We start from the raw sequence: 12,499 nt of genomic DNA, 5'->3' as shown, positions 1-12,499 counted from the left end.
TTCTAAATCTATCATGTTATTTACCATATGATAATCAAGTGTATAATGTAATTTGTCTATTGAAGTTTATTATGATATACTTTGGATTTGTTTTCTTTTTAAAAATCCATTTGCTTCTCTTAAAATCTGCCTTTCTTGTTTCAAAATCTTGGTCCTTTTCTATATTCTTATTTCTCTTATTTTATCTCTCTGAATATTTGGAACATACTACATAGTCAATTTAAGTTTCTTCAAATTGTTTCATTATCTCTAGTTCCTTGGCTTACAATTCTCTCATTGTGGATCTGTCAGCAGTCAGTCACCTTTCATTGAACTTCATTATAAATCTTATAATTTGATTTCTTTACCATCCTCAATGGGATAAATCTGGACTCCTAAAAGTACCAGGAATAAAGACTACACCATGGGATCATTTTTCATACTGCTGCTATGTCTTTATAGATTTCATCAGTTTGGGACAAGTCATGCCATCAGTTTACATGCTCTGGGTTCTTGTTCTGCAGAGCTAGCATGAATGTACCCTCAAAACTCTACCATGTGCAACCTCAGATACTTGTTTGTTTCTGTTCAGAATCTGGTGCAGTAACCCTAAGCAAGCAGTTGAAAAACACTATTTAACATACTAAGTATTAGTGATATTTGGATCTGTACATGAAGTCCACAGACTTTGTCCTTGATTTTCAGCATTTTGTAGACTGTTCAAATCGTAGGTGTAATTCCTTTATACCAAATCGAAATTCTTCCACCATCAATCCTATGATTTACATGCCTTCAACCTCCTTTCAACACAAAAAGCTATTGATTGTTATTCCATCCAATAATTAATTATATATGTCTGAACAAAGAGGAAGAATCGTCCATCAGTTAAATCTGACAATTGAATAGAAGTAAAGTTCACAAAAATTTATATTTATATATAAAAATATACTTTTTATACAGTTATTTGAACTACATCTTTAGATTCAAACAATTACTTGGAAATTTACCCATCCACAACGAACACAAAAATTTTGGTTATATTTTAACCTATATAATTTTATATATATCATCAATGCATTTTCAGAAGGTATTTTGGTAAAGAAAACTTTTATTTCCCCATGAAACTCACACATACATAAAAATATGTGGAAAGGGATTGCATATGAGAACCCATATTGAAAACTAAATGTATTCATATTTACTTATGACAGTATCTTAGATTTACTTGTAAAATCAATTAGATGAAATATTATTTGATAACTAGATCTTGAATTAATAGACATTTAAACCATGAAGACTCAAAATCTATTTGCTTCAGGGTCAGCCAGATAAATCATCTATCTTTTGCATCAAAAGAAATATTGTCCTTCTCACAGTGGTTACAATAAGAATCCTAATAAATTTGTTATTATCAAGAAATGGTGGCAAAATCAGAGAAATATGATATTCATTATACCTGTCCATCAATTAAATTTTAGTCAATTTGCAACATACAGAAGTAAATATGTTATGCCATGTGCTCATCCCATCTCCTCTTACACCCTAAATCAATAGATTAATAAGATAAACTTAGCTAATTTTGTCTGATAGTTTTATTGTTAATATATCTCACTTTGAAGAAAGTTTTTTGTGTTTTCAAGTTTTAATTTCATGATTCATAGCAATGACCTTAAAGCACTGGTTCTGAAGTGAACTACATATCATTTCTCTTTTGTAACAGTTGGGCAATTAGCATGACTTAAAGATGAAAATAATCATGGGGCATTATTTACACAGTAAGAATACAGGAAAGAAATGATTAACTATATCCAAAACTTTTAAGATTTAGCACTTCCAAATATGTGTGGTCTTAGACTATGTAAACTTTATGAATTTAAGGCTTTACATATCCCTTAGTGCATATAAAATAAGTGATAAGATACTAATTAGATATTATTTTAAGATATTATTAAAAGATTGAAAATATTAGATATTATTTAAAGATTGAATTAAAATGGCTAAGTCAATTAATGTAGCCAACAAACTATTTTTTGAGGAACTAGAATGTATGAGATATATGGCATTAATTGAACATACAAATTTTTGAGACATAACCCCTACCTTCAATGAGATTAAATCTACTGTAAAGGAGCTCTCTAGGGAAGTATAATTAATAAATACCTATTGTGTTTAAAATAATAAATTATTAAATAATAAATTAATAAATTAATTGCTGGAATAAAAAATGAAGAAAGATATGAGACAACTAATAAGATGATATGTGAAATGAGATGTGTAGGGGCATACAGACTGAAAAGGAATGAAGAAAAGAGAAAGAATTATTATATAATTAAGAAAATGAGAAATAAAACTAAATAAATGAGAAATGAAACTAAGTATAGGATAATAAAGAACAATAAAAATCAGAAAAATGTGAGCCAGGCTTCCAAAACAATGATTTATTTACTAAAATTTTAATTTTATTTATAATATGAGGCTTTATTATAATATGGGATATTATTCACAAAATCATAAAGCAGGCTTTACTAATATTTTGAAAGAATGAAGTCACTATTATTTTGCAATGCAACACTGTATTTAGCATTGAGAATCTTTGATGTCCTGAACTTTTATAGATGTAAAACTCTTGTCAAATAGTACCATTTCTTTTGTCCTGTATAAATAACTTAGATCCAAAATTGTAATTTGGGAGTAGCATACATATCAAAAAGAAGCAATACTTATATAAAAGCAGAGGAAACAAAAAATGTAAGCTATCTCAACAAATCTGTGGGATTTTATAGTTCTGATAAAAATTATTAGTCATAATTCTTATTCCCCTTGATAAAATAATGTAGAACAACTTTCTCAGTTCTCTCCATGGGGACAATTTTTAAAATGAATGAAATATACAATAAAAAGCATCTTAAAAATATCAGAAAGCTATCAAGATAGTGAAGAAGCAGCGTCAAAATCTAAAAGAATGTAAGTCCACAGAGAGGTAGGCCTAGAACTCAAAAATGCTTTCTATGAGGCATAAAAGCTTCTGATTTTTAACATACAGTGTACAAAAATAGTCAAAAACAAAGGCAAAGAAAGGACTGAGATAGCAAAACCTGAGGCGAATTCAGAAATAGATCAACAATGACTTCAGTTTTAGATTTATCAGCCACAAGTTAAACACACACACACACATACATACATACATTTTATCATGCTCATGTAGATAAAAGAACAGCTTAAAAACTTTGCAGGAAATACGAAACTATAAAATTTGACATAGTAGATTTGTATATAAGCCAAACAAAAATTCTTGAAAAAATATACCTGTACCTTAACCAATAGTAACAGCAAAAAGAGGAAACTACTAGTTTTCAAAAGCAGATTTTATATCTAAGAGCAGGTTAAGTATATCTGGAGAAAGAACCAGCCAACTGGAAAATAGATTTGAAGAAGCACTCAAACCACAGTATTGAAGATAAGACTCAAATTAGAGAAGAGAGGACAAGAAAATAGTAAATATGGTGAGACATTCTAAAATCCGTATAACTGGAGTCTCAGAAAGTGGATAGAAGAAACAGTTCAAAAGCAATGTTTGACAATAAAACAGTTGAGCATTTTCCAGAACTAATGAAGTCAACAGTGAACAGATTCAAGAAGCTCAGTAAATCCTTAGCATGACAAATAGGGAAAAATACACTTAGAAAACTGTTTAGTATTTTCTCAAACTGAACATAAGTATGCTCTACGGCCTAGTGATTTTGATTCTAGTTTATATCAGAAACATATATGCATATGTACACAAAAAAATATGTACAAGAATGCTCATAACATTTTTATTTACATTTGCCTTAAACTGGAAACAACCTAAATGTCTATCACAGTACAAGTTAAGCATTGCCTATTTTTCAATGACTGGAAAGTAGAAAAGTATACAGCAATGAAAAAGAACAAACTACTGCTACCTGAAGTATCTTTTATATATGATGTTCAAATAAGGACAATCATAAGGGGTATATACTGCATGATTCCATTATACAAATTTTAAGAACAGATAAAAACAATACATAGAATAATATCTATGTTTGGGGAAGAGGTTGATTGGGAAGTAGGATAAGAGAAGTCTCTAGTGTGTTGTTAAAGGTATATGTTTTGATCTGGGTGGTGAATAAATAGATAAACTTGTTTGCAAAATTTTACAAAGCTATATACTAAAGATGTGTGCATTATATTACAAGTATGCTATATTTCATAAAAAAAGACCTTGTCATTAAAATGTTAAAGCTATTGAGAAGAGGAAAAAGATATGTAAAATATTGACCAAGAACATGGCTAGGGAAAGTTCTCTTAAACAGGAAACAGAGTATTCATGATATGAGAAGAAATGGATAAATTTATCTACATCCAAATCAAGAGCATCTTTCCATCCATAGTAATTGATGAACAATTCATATCCAGAATATACAGAAACTCTACTTATCAATAAGGATAAAAATAGAAGACAACCTATTTAAAAATTGGCAAAACTCTTGAATAAGAACTTCAAAACAGAAAAAAAAATGCAAATGATAACAACAGTATCACATGAAAAGCTGGGCAACATCTTTAAAAAATATATAGAGAATCTGGCAATTCCATGTGTTGGAAAATTTGTAGAACAATGGGAATTTTCATACTTTACTGGTTTGTGTATTCTTTTTTATAACCATTTTGGAAAGCTCTTTGGAATTATCTGCTGAAGCTAAAAATATGAACATCCTAAGAACAGATAGTTCCGCTCTTGAATGAATTATTAGTAAAGGTGCACCAGGACCTATGCATAGAGATGCTTGTAGCAGCATTGTTCATCATTGTCTTAAACTAGAAATGTAAATGACTGAATGGTCATCTACATTAGAAGAGATAAATGAATTGTGTTATATTTATAAAATGTAAGTTTCTCTAGCAAAAAAAGCTAAAAAGACTAGCTAAATCCAACACCATGGGTGAATCTTAAAATACTGAGCAAAAGAACACACTAAAATGATACGTTGATATGATATAATTTTGTTGATATAAAGTGCACAAACAGGACAAACTGTTCTATTTTGATGTACACACAGAAGGTAAAACTATAAAGTAAATCATGGAAGTGATTACTATGAAAGTCAAGATCATGTTAACCTCAAAGAGACAGGGAGGAAATGTAATTGTGAAGGAATATGTGGGGTGGATGGGAATGTTCTCTAATGAATAACCATCACTTTATGGTTATTCCTTATACTGTACATTTATGTAGTGTTGGCATATTGACATATATATGTTATACTTCTATAAAAATTTTTTAAAAGGTCACCAAATCATATACCTAATAAGTTGAATGCAAATAATACATGATGAACACTAACTTTGCCTGGTTGATAACTAAAACCAATGGGCAAAAAAGTTCAGTTCTGTGTTATTGTAACAACTGCCTCAAACTGAGTATGGTAGTGAATCTGATTGTGTTTTTAAACTAAAAACATTCTGATGCTAAAATCAGTTTGAGATAAACAAAAGTTGATTCAGTTTGTTCATTAAGATTTCAAAGGGAAATCATAAAGAGACAATTTTTTCAATGTAATTAGGTAAAGATTATGGTTCTTGTTAAATATGGTATAGAAATAAAATGTATACATCAAATTTGAAAAAGAAAAGCAAGACACATAAAGCAGAATTAATTCAGAGAGGAAATATTTATTTCACTTCCAAGTTACCCCTAAATTGTTTATTTCTTTATTTTAAACTCTATTTCTATTTTTTTTTAATTACCCACTTCCTAAAACTAAGGTTACATTAAAGAGGAGAGCCTTGTACCCAGCTGAGGAAAAGTTTCAGATTTATTTTTATTCATTTAAAAAATTTCAATTACTATTATATATTTTTTAATTTTAAATTTTGAAAAGTATTCATTTTATATGGTAAATATTCAGTTGATTTATAAGTCATCTATATCAGATTATTTTCCAAAACCTTTTCTATATAGTAGAAATTGGACTATGTAATTAAGATTATGTAATAGAAATACTTACAGAAGAATTTATCTCCTCACATGAAGTACTTTAACATCATCATATATATCAACAACTCTAATTCTACCATCATGTGCATTATAAGTGGGGCTAAATCTCAAAACTTTCAAATTTGAGAAATAAATTAATAAATTATGGGGAAAACAATGTCAAACTCTGAGGTAGATTTATATTTCATTTTATATATTTTAAATAAATTTTTTAAGTAACTGAAGGGTAAATTAAACTTAATGAAGCACTGGGGATACAATTTATTATTATTATAATTATTATTAAATTATTTTATGACACATCTACTACCGCTTTAACTAATACTGCATCTAATAATATAATGATACATAAATTCCTTTTCACATTGAAGTTACCAGAGTTTCTTTTGAGAATCAGGTTAAGGCTTTGTTTGGGGCTCTGGATGATTTATGTTGTGCATGATAAAACCAACTTCCACACAGTTAAGCTAACTTGAGACCTGGCATCACTTTCTCTCTAAACAATCTTGAAGCTCTTTTTATAGTAGTGCATTGCTCATTGAAGGTGAGAGGATTTCAAGCAGGCAAGTGTCTGGGTCATTATGTGCTGGGCCATGTCTTACGTAGGTATCTAAATTTGTTTAGCTCTGGTTAGTTTGTGATGTATTTTAATTTAGAGGTATAAATGCTGGCCAGAGTTCTGAGCTTTAATTAAATACTGTCAAGGGATTGATTACAGTGTATTGATCCATAACTGAACATACTATCTACTGAGCCACAGTTCTAGTAAACAAGGCTACATTTTTAGTTCTGTTCTGATTATAGTCTGTTACTGGGACAATATATAAATTGCATTGTTGTTATTTGAGAATAATGATACACAGCCATTGATAAGACATGTTTCTCTTCCTTTCACTCCATTAAGCTACAAGTTTGGATAAACAAAGACACAATATTAGTGTCATATATTTTCTGATGGCAGCTCTGAGAATAAAGAAACAGCTTTGGTAAGACAATACGTTTAGTTGAAATAAATTTTTGGAAATTACTTCCTAAAAAATGGATAGACTTAACTAGAAAATAATGTTTCTATTCTCTTTTCCAAAGACATTGATGGTCCTTCTTTTTCCTCAGTCATCATTGGTGTTTCCTATCCTCTAAACTACCTCTGCCTCACACAGTAAAACTTAACATTCAACACATAATTTTTCACGTAACTGTGAATCTTCATGTAGCTTCTAGATGTGGTTCAGTGGTTTCTCTATATTGTTGGAAAGTTCAGCATCATCATTGAACCTTTTCACTTTGCACTTGAAATGTAAACTTAAATGGAATCTATGTCCATGTTGCACCCTTTGTCTCTACTTAAGCAGTAGTGGTATGCTTCAGTATTTATTTTATTTGACAAAATGTTCACAAACATTAAGGACTAACTTAAGAAAAATGTCAGAGAATCCTGATTCAGAGTCTGTGACATACTGATAAGGATTATTTTCAAATTTAAGACATGCTTCCTGAAATGACAAAAGAAAATGTCCTAAATCTCACTTTTTAAAGCATAGAATGATGGAGTCACATTACCTTCCCATTTAATATGAATTAATTCAACAACAAATAGTAGATGAACAAAAAGTGTACACTTTCTCCTATCATTTCACTCAATGGGCATATACTTGGGGCAAGCATAAGATGAAACAAAATTTTTCTTTCAATTAAATTTCTTACAAGCCTTTTAGGGTATGGACATCTTGTACCATTCTGGTCTACTACTGGTGGTCAGAATTTACATTTCTAAATTGTTTTAAACTTAAAACAAATTCTGGAATTTTAAGACAAATATTTTCCACAAGCACGATCTTTAGTTTATATACTTTTTGTTGTGTTGTTCAGTTCCTTTGTGTTTTGAATTGTGTCCCCTGAAATACATGTTCAAGTGATATTCCCCAGTACCTTGTGTAAGTTGTCTTATTTGGAAATAAGGTCTTTGCAGATGTAATCAATTAAGGTGAGGTTAGACTAGATTATGGTTGGCTCAAATCCAATGACTGGTGTCCATATAAGACAAAAGAAATTTGGACACAGGGAGAACACCATCTAACGATGGAGGTAGAGAATACAGTTGTGCTGCCACAAGCTAAAGAATGCAAAGCATTACCAACAACCACCAGAAGCTTGGAAAGAATATGCAATAGGTTTGCCTTCTGAGCCCCCAGAAGGAACCAATGTTGACAACACTTTAATTTTGGACATTTGGCCTCCTGCATTATGAAAGAACAAATTTCTGTTAATTTAAGCCACCCACACTCCAGTAGCTTTTTTTTTTTAATTTTTTTTGTTTATAATTGTTTAAAAATTTATTTATTTAATTTATTTATTTTTGACTGCGTTGGGTCTCTGTTGCTGCGTGCAGGCTTTCTCTAGTTGTGGCGAGCGGGGGCTACTCTTCCTTGCGGTGCGCAGGCTTCTCATTGCAGTGGCTTCTCTTGTTGCGGAGCACCGGCTCTAGGTGCACCGGCTTCAGTAGTTGTGACCTGCAGGCTCTAGAGCGCAGACTCAGTAGTTGTGGCACACGGGCTTAGTTGTTCCGCGGCATGTGGGATCTTCCTGGACCAGGGCTCGAATCTGTGTCCTCTGCATTGGCAGGCAGATCCTTAACCACTGAGCCACCAGAGAAGCCCCTCTGGTAGCTTTTTTATGGCAGACCTAGGACACTAATACAAGCCCCAAAGAAAACAAACAAAAACAACAAAACCCTGGCTGGAATTACTTAGTGAGAGACAGTCTTAAGGTGAATCCTTCCTAGGGGGTTTTTAAAGGTAATATTGTGGAAGATACTGTTTATATAGGATCTTGGTTAAAGTCAGCATCTAACTCATCTTGATAGTGGAAACTGTTCATTTTTTTTGAAAGACAAATTCACAGTTATAATATTGGTGATCTAATTCATATAATAAGTACGTAACACTTTATACAGTTTTACATGTAGGCAATAGAGAATAGTGGTTAATTACCAGAGTTCCTGAGTTGAGAAAAAAACCAAGTATTCATACCCAGATCTCCTACCTAGCAGCTACATGGCCATGGGAAAATTATTAAGATGGTCAAAACTTCAGTTATTTCTCTATAAAATAGAGCCAATAATAAGAACTAACTATTGTGCTGCTCTAAGTTTTAGATAAGATAATTTCCAGTAGAATGTAAGCTACACTCAAACAGGGGCATTTGTCTTTTTACTCACTGCTGGAACCACATGGAAGGGATTCTATGAACACTTGTTGACTGGATACATGGATGAATGAATAATGCATGGCCAAAAAAGTGCCTGGCCTGGCACGTGGAAAATATTCTAAAAGCATTAGATATTAATGTTTTCCCAAAAAAACCCATCAGATTAATTTATTTTGGACTGTTCTAAAGATCTATGCTAAACTAATTTTTTTTCTCTTTTTGAAATATACTTTCTTTCATTTTTTACAGCTTGCTTATAATATATAAGGATTGTTCAATTTCATGCAACTTTCAGTACAAGACAAAAAGATTTATATACTGTTTGATGGATTTGGTGCTGCATGAATAAATTAGTGGCTAGGAAATATACTCTTTTGAAATTCATGACAACTTTTATGCAACTAGGGTATTATTTATCGAATCGATTTAGCAAATTATTGAAAGGTGGCTTAGTAACCAATGATACACTAGTTATCAAGAACAGGTTCTTCTCCTCTGCTTTATTTAGTGATAAAAAGATAGCACATCAATCATTTACGGACCTATGCTATTGTCCACCCAGTGACTCATAGAGAAAGTGTAAATGGCTCAAAGTGAATCATCTCCTCTGTTCAAAAAACAGTTTAAAACAAACATCATATTTTTTTATGGACGAATCACTAATGTTGCATTCAAATAGGAATTGTATGCTTTTTCTCTTGTATGAAAATTATAGAGTCTAGCATCTCTTGTATGAAAATTATTAGAGTCTAGGTGTGCCTTTATAGAAGGCACATGCTCTTCTCTGCCAGAAAGATATGAGTTGATACTCTTAATGCAATAAGTGAGGTGGCGCTACAGATTTGGTAGGGCTTTTTATCATCCTTGTTCCTAAGCCATAGCCTTCCTAGGACTTTCAAGTAAGAGTGTGGTAGGTTCTCTGTGGTCCTTCCCCCAGGCTGGTCTATGCAGCATTACAATACTGCTGAAAACTCTGCCCTGCTTTTCAGAGGACTTCAGCTTAGCTTTTTAGTATCCTGCCCTAAGAATGTTCAGATTTCAGCAAATGTTTCAAGGTAGCATGTGTGTGAGGCCTTTTATGTTTTCAATTTTGTGGCCTTTTTTCAGAGAAAAATTAGATTTCAGTCCCATGTTCACACATGAAATTATCAAATTCATTAGGGAAAATGCAATTTCAGATTAACATCTCATCTTTCTCTGGTTGTTTACTCTTTGTAATAGGTATTAATTCTATTAGTCCTAGGGAATTTAGCAGTTCTCTGATGACTTTCAAAAAGATATCTTTATTTTTTTCTTATTTAATTCAGCTTTTTAAGTTATTCTCAAGAATGTTTTTGTCTTCCATTAGTCACTACATTCCACCCATCAATAAAAGTCTCAAGACGTAGTTCTGTGGGAATTTTATGTTACTTATAGGCCCCTCTTACTGCAGTTCTCTTTGTCTCAAAATAATGCATCTCTATTTTTGCAGGCTGCTTGCAAATCAAGTCACTCTTCACTCAGGAGTCACTCTGGTTTTTGATACTGAATCTCTCCAGTCTTCCTTACATCCCTGTGTGATGGAAACTGAGACCACTCTATAATTGATTTCTTATCTCATAGCCTTTATCTGTTTCACAGGAAATATTTATGCATTGCTGGCACCAACAACATCTTGGATATTAGGCTTAATCCAATACAGACACCTCTATCCTCTTGCTAGAGCTCATTTTAAGCTTTTTAAGGTATAAGCCAAACATCCTTATTATGTGTCTGAAAAGTACAATAAACACATTTGAAATTTCTCCGAGTGGTCCTGTGAAAGGCATCTTCATAAGACCAAAGGTTAAAGAGTTAGCGCCTCTCAATACGTTCCTTCTTGGTGCTGGTGGTGTGGAGCATGAAGTACAGAAGTGACGCTTGGTGCTGGTGGTGTGGTACATGAAGTACAAAAATGATACTCAATCTAAAGGTTTTTGAAGAACCCTAAGAGCTACTGTTTATGTTTCTTATATCTATTGATATTTACTGTGTTATAAATTAAAACACAAGTTAAAAATATTTACAAATTCACTTAAAATAATGGTAGCCAGCTTATTACAGGTTAACATGAATAATATATGTTGCTTGAAAAATAACTATATTTTCCAAAAGAAGAGAGTGACGTTGTTTTATATTTTTGTAAATCCCTTTACTATCTTGTTTAATAGAGGTCACATGGATTCCCATATCTGCTACTGCATTCATCATTTGCAATATCAATTATTTCTTCACTGTCCATGCTACCCTGTATCTCGCCACTATGAACATATAGTTTTGACATTGTGGATATTCTGACTGGATTTGGAGAAATCTCAAGGTTACCAGATCACGTTTTGATAACCACTGTAGTACAGTAATCGCATTCTTTAAATTAATATCTTTACTTTTCTCTATGTTTTTATTCTTGAAGCAATAGAGAAGATTCAAAATGGGGGAATATGAGGAACATTTTTGGAATGATGGGAACATTCTAAAATTGAATGATGGTGATAATTCCCCATCTGTAAATTTACTAAAACTCACTGAATTACAAACATATATGGTAAGTGTTATGGTATTATAAATTATGCCTTAATAAACCTGTAAAAATGGTGGAATACATTCTAATCCTTTTGTTTCATAAAATCATCATGTGGTGATCTTACTTTGCAATTGCACATTTGTTGTAACTTGGTGACTTATTTAAACCTTCAATTTCTAGGAGAGGCTGGATAGCATAGGGATTAGAAACAGATTCTTGCTTCACCCTGAATTCCTGGATTTAATCCTATACTGTCTCTCTGTTTCCTCCTCTGTAAAAAGGAGAAAATAATAGCAGCTAAGCTAATGATTTGTTCTAAGTATTAACTGAGTTAATATGCCTAGATGTGCTTAGGGTTGTGCCATTGCCTGGTAAACATTACATAAGTGCTAGTTATTATTATAGATGCTGAATTAAGAAGTCAGTTAACGTTAAAATCGAAGATACAAAAGTCAGATAGTAAAACTGAGAGAGAAAGATATGAGAAGAGGGAAGTAAAAAGGAATGTGGTTAATCTTCTTAAAGTAAATAAACAAATCTTATCCCTGAAGTAAGACATACATAATGATGATTAATTCAGGTATAATTTTAAGTAGTGGACTGATGAATGATGGTGTTAGTAATTAGGAAGATAATAGAAATTCAGTTATTTTGGCTATTTCTACTACTATTTTATAGTAGGTAAAATCATTTGAAGAAAGAGATAACCTGGGATACTAACGGTAGGAGAGTTGAGATTAAAAGTTTGCCAT

The sequence above is a fragment of the Balaenoptera ricei genome, chromosome 10 (genome assembly GCF_028023285.1).
Source record: "Balaenoptera ricei isolate mBalRic1 chromosome 10, mBalRic1.hap2, whole genome shotgun sequence".
NCBI classification, from domain to species: Eukaryota; Metazoa; Chordata; class Mammalia; order Artiodactyla; family Balaenopteridae; genus Balaenoptera; species Balaenoptera ricei.
The sequence above is the reverse complement of the archived record's forward strand: the minus strand, read 5'-3'. Positions refer to the sequence as shown.